This window comes from Callithrix jacchus, chromosome 7, assembly GCF_049354715.1.
Source record: "Callithrix jacchus isolate 240 chromosome 7, calJac240_pri, whole genome shotgun sequence".
Taxonomy (NCBI): Eukaryota; Metazoa; Chordata; class Mammalia; order Primates; family Cebidae; genus Callithrix; species Callithrix jacchus.
The window spans coordinates 14,981,957-14,994,264 of record NC_133508.1 but is presented as its reverse complement, the minus strand read 5'-3'; the positions used below and the strand labels follow the sequence as shown (position 1 = coordinate 14,994,264).

The 12,308-nt window shown below is 46.2% G+C and overlaps 1 protein-coding gene across 8 annotated transcripts in view; it reads left to right on the top strand.

The window, feature by feature from the left end:
- The window catches only part of FRMD4A (FERM domain containing 4A), a 696,700-nt gene that overhangs the window by 313,151 nt on the left and 371,241 nt on the right, over nucleotides 1–12,308 (top strand). The window lies entirely within an intron of this gene.

Sequence of the window (12,308 nt, the reverse complement as noted above, 5' to 3'; positions counted from 1 at the left end):
GTAGAGACGAGGTCTTGTTATGTTGCCCAGACTTGTCTTGAATGTCTGGGTTCAAGCAATCCTTTTGCTTCAGTCTCCCAACATGCTAGGATTATTACAGGTGTGAGCCACCGTGTCTGGACCCCCCAGCTTTTTTATAGGATTTTTTTATTTTCTGTATAGCTTCGCCACCTATGTATACATCCCTAAAGAAAATTGAGGGGGAGCTTTAAAGTCTCTTCCACTTAAGTCTCAATCCCAGCTTGGTACCACTTTCTAGATGTGAGGTTATAGGCAAGTATTTCATGTTTGTGAACTTCAGTTTCCTTATCAATGAAGAGTAGCTAAAGCTACTCAGCTTACAGGGTCACAGTGAAGAGTCAGAAGAGGTGATACTGAGAAAGTGCCCAGGGCTGTGCCTGATGCCAAGGAGGCACGTGATGGGTCAGTTCTCTTCCTCCCTGGCTTTCCTCCTAGAAAAGGCATCTGCCTCAGATCACGTGCTGCAATCTATCATCTCCCTTTCCTCCACCCCTAGAGCTCTCTCCCACTGCTATTACTCCCTAACCATCCCCCCTTGAATGATTGAGAATGCGAGTTCTTTCTATGCGCAGCCTTCACTCCCTGTCTGAACTACAGCAACCTGTGGCTATTTCTCCTGCTATCGAAATTGGCTTTCCTAGCATGGCCTCTGAGCAAAAAATAAAACAAAACAAAAAACTCTGGGCTGCCTTTTTCCAGAATCACCTTCCGGATGCACCAGGGAGACTGTCTGTTGCCCTACAGGGTTTGAGAGGCTAAAACCCTAAATAAGAACAAAAGAGGACTTGACATCTACAGGCCAGTGTCTCCTCTGCCAGCGTTGCTGGGGATTGCAGCCTTTCTCATGTGAGTCGGATCATCTAGAAAGAATATTTGCATCAGAAGCTCATTAGCCTTGGGTTTCCTCTGTAGCTGATGGCATACTCATTAGGATGTCATCCCGCTATCTCAAGAACAGCTGTTTCCATATTGACACTTCTTTTCTGGGATTACAAAGGGCTACTGGGGGGCTTTGGGGGAATACGAGGCTTCTGCAAGATGAGATAAAAGGGACATATCAGACTGGTGTTTCATAATTAGTTGTCACCACTCTGGGGCTTCTCTCGCTGCTGCGATGCTGCTGGGTTCATGAGAGGAAGGAGCACACAGGTTCGTGTGCATAAGCTCACACATGCAAATGCACACATAGGATCCTGCTCCGATGCCAAGAGCACAGGACCGGAGGTCAGTCCAAACACACAAATGGCTCCTCAGGACTGGCTCCGGGAGTGTTGGCAGTACCCCCAGTGATGTCTTTGTCCTGTTTCATTTTTGTCTGTCTGCATCTCGGTTCAGAAGATTTAAAATGCTCCTCTCCGAGGCATACCTTGGAGGCTTTGCATTCAGCAGCTTTTCAGCAGCAGATCCTTAGATTAGGAGCCCCACGCCGCACACCAAAGGAAAAAAAGAAACAGAGGAAATCAAGCAGATTTCCTGAAACATTTTTCATTGGATTAAATAACCCAGTATCGGACTGAAATCTGTCCTTTCAGAAAGAGGCTTGTGGTTCCAGCTCACCCTCCACAGCTCTGCTTCTGCTACCGACATTGCAAGGACACGTTCTCAAAGGCATCAGCCCCATCACTGTCTGTCCTTATCTAGCTCAAATCCCCTGTAACATTGATCCTGCTGTTTACAACTTAATTTTTATTTTGATCAAGATAACATATGCGCATGGCAATATTCATAGCATTTGAAAGTTGAAGAGTACTGGAAGGCTTTGAAAGAAAAGCCCTCGGCTCCAGTCTTTTCCTCCCAACTTCTAAGTCTCTTTCCCAACGAGCACACACATCTCTTCCCCCTCTGTATTCTCAATATATTGATATCACAGTTTAAATCAAAATTCAGTTTATTATGAATATTAAAATATTATTTACAGCTGAGAAATATTATACATCATGATGGCATGTCCTGGATTTTACAACTTTATGTTTTTCCTGGAGTTGGCAGTTGCCTTATTTCAGTGTTTGCTTTATGTTCTGTGTATTCATGAATCATTTTTATCTAAGATTTTCAATAGAGCTAGATATGTCCTCTCAATTTGGTAAATTCATCAGCTACTTAACCTACTCCTTTTTTTTTTTATTGAAACATTCTTTCTGAAGCCCCCCATCCTCATGCATCAGTTGATTGGCTCTTCTCTTGGTCTCCTGCGTGACTGGTTTCTTGAGGATTCTCTTTTCCCTTGGCCCCTCTCCTGTGATCTGTTCTTCTTTTCTTGGACTTCAGATTCTCTTCTAACATTCTTCTGCTGGGGACATCTTCCAGTAAAGGTGTATGAGAAGAAAATGTGTGTTATTGAATGTCTGCCCTCACACCTAACTAATAACTTATTGAGTGATTGGGAGTCTGCTCTTGAAATCCAGAGCTGCATGTATAGGCTTGACTCCTCTCCTAAGCGGCAGATCAAAATGTTCAGGCATCAGAAGCTCTGCATGCCCAGAGCTACTCATTGTTATCTCCCCAAACCTTCCCCTTCTCCTGTGCATTTATCTTGACTAATAGGACCATCCTTCCTCTAGTCTATCAAAACAGAAGTTGTAGAAGAACAATGTCCTAGTTCTGCACGTAATCATTTCTCATTTGTACAACTGCAGTCTTATAACTGCTCTCTTGGCCTCCAATACACCTTAGTTCTTCATTCTACCATTCATCTTTTTATTTGTTTATTTATTTATTGAGACAGAGTCTCTGTCACCAGGCTGGAGTCCAGTGGTGTGATCTTGACTCACTGCAACCTCTGCCTCCTGGGTTCAAGTGATTCTCCTGCCTCAGCCTCCTGAGTAGCTGAGACTACAGGCGAACACCACCACGCCCAGCTAATTTTTATATTTTTAGTAGAGATGGAGTTTCACCACGTTGGCCAGAATGGTCTTGATCTCTTGACCTCATGATCTGCCCACCTCAGCCTCCCAAAGTGCTGGGATTCCAGATGTGCACCACCATGCCTGGCCCTACCCTTCATCTTTTATCAATCAAGTCCCCAAAACTCAGGTTGGATGGTGTCACCTCCTTCCTAAAAATAACTTTTAATGGCTCCCCCTTGCTAATGGAATGAGATCTAAAAGATATTGTTCTATTGTATGCAAATCAGAATCTTGCCTTAATGTCATTTCTTACCACCCTTGTTCTCACAGGCAGGACTGTGCTATGTCATGTTATTTTCATGTCAACAGTCTATTAAGTGCGTTCGTGCCATAGAGGTTTAAAATGCATAGAACGCAGTACCCCCAGCAAGCAAGAACTGTTATGATCCCCTACTCATCCTCATCTACCTGTAAGGATTTGTCCACTGGAGAGGTTTTACCCATTCTCATCATAAGCTTGTGCTGAGGAATCCTTTGGCATTTGATTTACAGGGTGTTGAGTATTCTCTGGAGCACATTTAATATTAACCATATTCCCATGAATGAGGCTTCAAAGCAACAGTCTTTCTAACAAATTCAAGATGCTTTCTTTCCTTCTTTCCTCACTTTGGGAAAATATGCCATGTGGCTTATCCCAGATGTCCATGAGCAAATGGGCGGTTGACCCTGGGACTGCTATGTCCCTGGGCACAGGGGGGAAAGCAATCTGATGGCCCTAAAGAAAGCCATTGTCCTGTGCAGCGCCAGAGGGATTACTTAAACCAAGATGAACTATTCTCCTGTTGAAGAAAATTGCTTGTTAAATTTCTCCTCCTGGAAAAAGGAAGCATGGAAATTAGAAGCAGATGTAAAAGTTGATCATTCGCCACCCAATGCTTATCTAAGACACCTGAAATTTGAGAGCTAAGCCTAGTAAAAGTTGAGTCAACAGGCGTTGGCTCTGTTTGGAGGATACTATATTTATTCAGCGAATCCTGGCAGTCAATACCATAGATAAGGACATTATTTATATTGTCATTCCAGGTGCAATTACACAGTTTACCCTGTGCAAACTGCGCTTCATAAACATGGCAAATCAATGCCAGTTATCAAAATCCATCCAAACTGACAGCACATACAAAAGGGTTTAGCAAAATGATCTTGAAAGCCCATCTACACAGCCAGCTTCACAGAGGTCAGCTTATTACCCGCTTAATCACACAGCCGTCTTGCAAGAGCGTTGATTCCTCAGACTCTGGGCATGACCATCACTCCTAACGGCACACACAGTAAGCCATTACTGCCATGCAGAATAGCCCTTAGCCCAAGCTGTAGCCACGGATGGCCTGATTTGGCCTCCTGCTGGGAAGGGCAAGTGGAGTTCTCAGGGGGACAAATCATATCAAGGCCAGATGTGAAGGACCTTCTTGTGGAGGCATAAAATCCATCTTCAGTTGTGAGCAAGATCTGTCTGCTCCCTTTCCATGGAGGAAGAGCTGAACAACCTGCACATGCTGATGGGCCCCGTCCTTGATGTCCGTAAAGCAAGGCCTTCTAAGACAAATACTGATACTGACTAATCCTCCACACTGGTCATTCACATTTGACATCCTCTATGGCGAAATCCTTGCCAGAAAGATCAAGTAAGAGTCTAGGATGCCCGATTTGCACATGAGGTTTCCATAGAGCAGATGGTGCATTTTCCTCCCTGCCCTGTAGGAGGATAAGGTCCAGTTTCCTTTGTAGTGTGTGATTTTGAGTTGATGGGGATAGGGGGTCTTAGCTTGGGCGAATTAATTCTCTATTCATAGTTACTCAAATGAAATCTGCTGAACAGGGAGCTCTCAAAGGTTCAGGAAGAAGTCTCTTTCCCACTCAAAATACGTGAATAAGCCCAATGGCCTTTAAGGAATTCAGACGGATGAAACATGGACCCTATAGCAGAACAGACATGAAGAGGCAGACGGCTAGGTGGCGACGTACAAGAGGCTCTTGTGGCAAATGAGACAACAGGAAAACCATGTGCAGAATTGAGACTGGAAGAAAAGGGAAGGTGCACACGTATTGTTTACAAAGAGCTTTCACAAGCATTGTTTCATTTCATCCTGTTGGGAAGGTGCTCAGTAGACTTGACATTCTCTATGATGGATGCCTGCTGTGTTAAAGATTGAGTGATTGATGGTTGCTATGATAAAGGCTGAGTGAGATTCTGAGGCTCCCGATTAGCACGGGAGGTGCGCATGCAACACAGGCTGCAAGACAGGGAAGAGAGCCACGTCTGGTTCCCCTTGTGATGACAGTTTCACATGCAGACTCAGGGCTAAGGCCAGCCATCTTTCACTTCACCACAGATACCTCATCACAGAGAGGAGCTGAGTTTGAGGAACAAAAGAAAACTCTTCCAGTAAGCAAAAGTTCTCTTGCAGCCCCTGTTCTTGGCTCAGCACTGGATCTGTTGTAGGGACACAGAAGAGGGAGGTGGTCAATGGACTCTGGAGCCTCTCGATGTGATCTTGAGTGAGTTACTTCAATCTCTGTGCCTCAGTTCTTTTTTCTTCATCCAGGGAAATAAGAGTACTATCTGATAAGGTGTCATGAGAGCTAAATAAATTAAATATTTTAAAACTTTAGAATAGTGCCTATAATAGAATATGCCATATAAGGGAGTTGCATTATTTTGTTAGACAGTCAGTAAAATAATGGTTGAATGAACAATTTGGCATAAGCAATAAATGAAAATAATACAATTCATTTAGACAAGAATGGAGCCAGTATCATAGAGCTTGGTACAGAACACAAAAGGAGCACGGACAGTGTTATGGCAGAAGTAAGGAACTGACTCACTTATCCTAGAACAGCAGCTCCTCTCTCCCAGCAAGGATAGGCAGGAGGCAAGCTGCACAATTCAGTCTAAAGGTCCTTTAGCTCGTTTGCTTGGCTGCTCCTGGAGAATAAGTATTAAATAAAGCCTAGACTGCAATCCCACAAGCAAGGGAAGGAAGGGAAAGGAAGGGGAAAGAGGGGAGGGGAGGGGAGCAGAAGGGAAAGGGAAGAAAGGAGAGAAGAGTAAGGGAAGAAAGGAAGGGAAGGAGAAAAGGAGGAAAAAAGGGAGGGAGGGAGGGAGGAAAGAGGGAGGAAGGGAGTAAGGAAGGGAGAGAAGGAAGGGAGGGAGGGAGGGAGGGTGGGAGGGAGGGAGGGAGGGAGAGAAGGGAGGAAGAAGAGAAGGAAAGAAGGGAGGGAGGGAGGGGGGAGGAAAAAATTGTAACTGCTCGCCCAAGCTAGCTACAATTCTGCCGAGAGTCTTCCAAACACCACAGGAGGAGAAAAAGTCTGGCCAAAGACAGATACTGCACACAGCGCACTGTGTCAGAGGAACCCCTAGGTAAAACCAAGAGAAAGCTAAACTTTCCCACACTGGTGAGCTGGAGATAATCTCGCAGGCCCTGGGCACGCGAGGTCTAGTGATAGGAGTGTTGCTTGATGTCTTGGTCCTGTTCTTACGGATATTGGGTTTCATGTTTGGCCTACATTCCAGCCAGTTTTCAAACAGAAAATTATGGATGTAGGCAGCCTTTCTGTTTGTCTAACCTCAGTCCCAGCTTCCTCTAATGAGACGTGACATGAATTACCTAGGCTGTCACTGGGTCGGGAGGTAACGGGATGGGGAAGGAATGTTGAAGAAACACAGTTTCCCTTCCAAACTCCCCACTCCCACCTGGGAATTTTCCAAGTCTTTTAAGAATGTACTCCTTGAAGATTGAGCTCTTTTTTCACTTTTGTATTGATTTATAATACAGGTACATATTTATGGGGGACATGTGATATTTTGTTACATGCATAGAATGTGTAATGATTTAGTCTATTTAGGAGGAATCTATTTTCTTCCTGTGTGTGTTTGGTTCAATTTCATCCTGCTTAGCCTCTTCCTTGCTTCACTTGACAATACTTACAACACCAGCTTCAATCAAAGCTACGGTTTCTCCCATCCCCCAGCTGGGGGCAGGTTGGGGTGATGGCTGTAGCGGGAATTGTGGGTGCGTGCCTCCAGCTCTGAGTCCCCTCTGCTGCGTCCCCCCATCTCCCCAGTACTCACTGCGCTGGCTTCACCCTTCCAGGGCTGAAGCAGACCAGAGGTGAGGGCCCAGCAGGGAGCTTGACGTGACTCAGCTGTTATGGGACGGCCTTGGTTTTCTCTGGGACTTGTGGGTGTTTAAGTCCAACTCTTGTCCTTGTGGAGTGCTTTGTGGGTTTCTGGCTGGGAATCTCTGGGAATTTCTCTCTGCAATTCCCTGGTCCAAGTGATGTCTCTCTTCCAATGAGCCATTTCAGGTGTCTCTCTTTCTCTGGGCCCCACGCCCCTCCTTAGTCTTCCTCTCCCTCCTCCTCCAGCCTGGGGGTGAGGTCAAGGAGGGGTTTCAAACCTGCTTCTCAGATGTGGCATGTGCGAGTCCTGCTTACGGGGCTGACCCCTTGCGTGGCATGTCGGAGAAGGTGGGAACAGTTGTCACCTGTTGCCTGGTGACCTCAAACTACACTAAGAGCCCGCTTTTAACACCCTGCAAGATGTTACCGGGAATTACGGCTCAAGGTGGAAGTTAGGACAGATATTTACACAGTCAGCCTTGGATTGTTTCACCTTTTGTAAGGGAAAGAATGATAAGGAACAAAATCAGAAAGGCCCCTCAGGTCTCCTTCGAAACTCTTCCTCCAGCACACCATCCTTTGCCCCTTCTGCTGGGGCTCATGGCGGTCTCAGCCTGCCTTCTGCCCTGGGAGTGTCGTGACAGCACACATTATACAGTGTGACCTCCATCACCTCCCCAGCTCAAACTTCTCTGTCCTGTGACCTGTCCTTTCAGTATTCTGCTAACCGTACAAAAGCAATGCAAATGAGTTTACTTAGTGCCAGCAAGTGGCAGTTCTGAGGTCAGACACACACGTGAGTGGACTTCCAAGGGACAGACAGGTCAGCCTCACTAGCAGTTATTTCAGGCACTGGGGAAATAGTTGGACACGTAGATAAGGGGTAGGTTCATCAGGCTCACCCTGGGCTGAAATGACCAGGCCACACGTCTGTGCCAGCACCCAGGATTCCGTCGGGAGATTACTTACCCTTCACGTGGCTTTTCAGCATGCGTCTGCCCAGGAACTGGCTTGATCTATGAGTCCCTTCCTATGACCGCACACACGTGGGCCCGGTGGGCTCTTCCCCCTCCTGCTGCTGCCTCCATTACCACCAACGCTGCAAAACGCTCTCTCTCCAATGAACGTTACCCCCAGCTCCCCACCCCTTTCACACCCTGCTATTCACAACCAAAAACACCCATTGGCTTTGGTACATCTTGCTGTGGCATGGCAAGACCATCCACCTTCCTGAAACCTGTCTTAATTGATTCCTATGTATTTTCCTTCCAGGATTTTAATGCAAACATTTTCATTCAGACTAGAAGGAAATGTTCAAAGCAAACAAAAAGCTTCACCGGCCTTATATGCACTGCGCCCCAAGGCATCAAAAGCCACAGCTTTGCAGGGTCTAGAACTGAAGAGTGTCTTCTACATCTCCCTCTCCTTCATGTGGTTCATTGACTGCCCTCCTCCCCATCCCCGAGGCATCTATCCCCCCTGATTCCCACCCCACATCCAGCAGCCATTAGGCTGTTCCTGGATGCAGAGGGCACCACGTCATCCACCGGCCTGACAACAACCTGCTCTTTCTGTGTAATACTCTGTTCCATGGGTTTTCTTCTTGCTGTATGTGTGTGTGTGTGTGTGTATTTGTTGTTGTGTTTGGTGTTGTTGTTGTTGTTGTTGTTGTTTTGAGACGCCATGCAAGGGGTTAGGCCCCTAAGCAGGATGCACAAAGCATGTCTGAGAAGCAGGATTGAAACCCCTCACTGACCTCAACTCCAGGCTGTGAGAGGAGGGAGAGGAAGACAAAGGCGGGGTGTGGGGCCCAGGGAAAGAGAAGCACCTGAAATGGCTCATTGGAAGAGAGACTCACTTGGACCCAGGAATTGCAGAGAGAAATCTCCATAGACCCCCAGAGTTTCCCAGGCTGGAGTGCAATGGCACAATTTCGGCTCACTGCAACCTCCACCTCCCAGGTTCAAGTGATTCTCCTGCCTTAGTCTCTCCAGTAGCTGGGATTACAGGCGCCCACCCCCATGCCTGGCTAATTTTTGTGTTCTTAGTAGAAACAGCGTTTCACCATGTTGGCCAGGCTGGTCTAACTCCCTTCAGGTGATCTGCCCACCTCTACCTCCCAAAGTGCTGAGATTACAGGCCTGAGCTACCGCACCCAGCCTCCTCTTGCTATTATTTTCAGTTCACCCTCAGTTCATCATTTCCCGGTCCTTTGGTCCAATGTCTCTGTCCCTCAGGGTTGGCCCAGGGCCACATACACTCAGATCTATGGCTCACCCATTCCCTGCCCTGCCTGTATGTTTATTTCCATAGTTGCCCGTCAGCTAGCTGGAAGATGCTGTCAGGAGGTTGGAAGGCGGATAGAAAGGAGCAGCCGGGTATTTCTCCTCACCTCCCCTTGACCATGGACAAAGGCTCCAGCAGGCTGAGTCTCCCATAGGGTGGGTCTCCAAGGTTCCAGCCTCCACCCAGTGATCCTGGCCCCAGGCTCAGCTCCTCCCTTGAACCCTTAGGCCAGGGCTTGCGCCAGCCTCCCTGCCTCCTTTGTGCTTCTCAGCCCCTCTGGCCCCTGTGCCCAACTTCTGGCAACATCAAAGCTGCGCTCCAGAAGCTCTAAAGTTGCTCAATCTAACAGTTTCCTGTATGGACATTCTCTTCTTTTCAAAGAGAGTTTTCCATTTCCTGTTGGACTCAACGGATGTATCTTCCTTTGGGATTTCCAAACTGCTGTAATCTGATGAAGTCCTGTGGGACCGGCAACCTGAGCCCTGAAATCACACACCAGTTGCCTTTGGCTTTCGTCCTAGCTCCGAATTTCTAGCTGTGCTGCCTTGCCCAACTTACTAAACCCCTCTGAGCACCAGTTACTTCACGACTTAAACAGAATTAAAGGAACTCATTTCCTCCCTGGAAGTCCTTTGATAACCTCACAGCACATGGCCTGGCGATGGATGGGTGCTAGGTGAACATCCGCTCCCCTTGTTTCTCCTAAAGTGGTTATAACTACGAGAGTATGAATGCATATCCCCTCCTGGGAAACATATGTGTATTCTAACAAGGGAAAGAAATACTTGGCCAGGCCTGGTGGCTCATGCCTGTAATCCTAGCACTTTGTGGGACTGAAGTGAGAAGACTGCTTGAGCCCAGGAGTTCAAGATGAGCCTGAGCAATATAGTGAGACCCTGTCTCTATTTTTTCTTAAAGAAAGACTTTAATTCAATAATTAATTTTGAATTTATGTCTCTAACGCCCATGCAAGACAATCAGAAAGATATTTTTGGACAAGCCAACCTTTGAGAGCATTTAAATCACTCAGAGGAGGCGGTCACCTCCTCCAGGGGGACTGGGGAGGGCCCCATTATCTGGGAGGAGGCTCTTGTGCTAATATGAAAAGTGATCCTTCTCCAGCCTCCCATGGGAAGGAGGTGGAATGTGTGAGACTCAGATGTGTGGGAGTCTGGCCCAGGGTTATTTTTGTTTCCATTGACGTTCTCGTCTATATGTATTTTAACCTTAACCGAATGCATGTGTTTTTGTTTTATTTGCACTTAGTTCATCAAAATGTCCCTTATGATCTGAGCTATGCCATAAAGCCTAAGCTCTCCAGTGAAACGTTCATTAATACCCCTGGGAAACAGGAAGTTGCATTTAGTCAAATATAAATAAATTCAGCTCCCCGGGGCTTCGCCCTAGCCTGGGTCAGAGAAGAGGCAGTGGCTTCTCAGTCCATCTCATCGCTGTCCGCCCACCGACCCCAAAACTGAGCGGAAAGAACGACATCCTATGACTCTCAACAGATAGTGTTTTGAAAATGTGCCTGTCCTTTGTTCAAAAGTGTTACACCGTCAAATGCAGTTTTACCAAGAAATGACATTATCTTGCTTTGGCTCAATAATCAGGTATCATTCCAGATTCTGTCCCCCACGCCCCACCCCAATACTCTGAAACCAAGCAGTTCAGGCAAGATACAAGAGAGAGGGGCAAAAAGAGATGTAAGCCTAAACCACCTCACCAAAGACGCCATGTGAGTCGTGGTTAAGAGGTTTCCATCTCCCTCCTACCTCCCTCACCCTCTCACTGACTCTCCCACTGCACACATGGAACCAATTATGAACAAAGCCCAATTGTTGTATATTTGGAATTTCCCACATCAACTTGATGCTTTCTTTAACTGACTTTCGATGTGTGCCTGCACTGGAGGGCTGAACCCAGGTTTCCAGCCTGCACGCCGCCACCACCGTGGCACCCCTCCCCTCTTTGCTTCTGATTCATTTTCTCATAGTGTAAAACTCTGCTGCTTTCCTTCACATCCCACTCCCATTTCCTACTAGGTTTGTTTGAGTAAACAGAACCTTCTTTTCCATTATTTTCAATAAACTAAGCTCTGGTCTGCAGACAGTGTCTCATAGAGCTGGTGCCCAGAGCATATGAGAGGTGTCCAGGCTAATACCAAAAATCATGGAATGACCACCAAAGAAATGGCCATCCCTTTCACAAAACTCAGAACAGACAGAAGCGGCATATGTTGAAATGCTTTAAAAATAAAGAGAGAAAAAAAACCTGAACATACCCCATATCCTGAAAGCCCCTTACTTGATTTTCTTTGTAGTAATTTTTTCTGCTGTGGAAATAAACTGACTTAGGGAGGAGTAGAGATGGGGGGATAGATGAAAATATTGCAGAAAAGTTAATGTTTGAGACCATTTATGCCATCCATCAAAGAAGGCTATCTGGCCTGAAATCACACAATGTGATCAGAAAAGAATTGACAGACGTGATGGATGTATCTGCTTCGACAGAGCCTTGTAAAATGAAACATAATTTCTCCATGTTTACTGGCATGCATAGAAATAAATATTCTATAACACAGACATTTAAATGAGAAGATGCCAAATGCAAGTCTGTTCTATTTGATTCAATTCATCTGAACCATTGATTGAAACCCTTTCTTCTTCTTTCCCTCCTACTTTCTCTCTGTGGACTGTACTCACATATACAATGAGTTACACACGTGCGTTTATTTTTATGTGTTAGAAAGCAGGGGGGAAAGACAGATACGCATGTCCGATGCTTGGCTTTATAGATAGAATTTATGACTGCAAAGAGGTCCCTGATGTGTTCTGTCTCTGGTCTTCAAATATTGTTCCTGCATTCAGAAGAGAGTAAAATCAGAATGTAGGATTCTGCGTTAATCTCCACTCCAGATGGTGATATTCCAAATAGTCTTTTTAAGGTGAGCATGTGACCTCCTGTACAGCC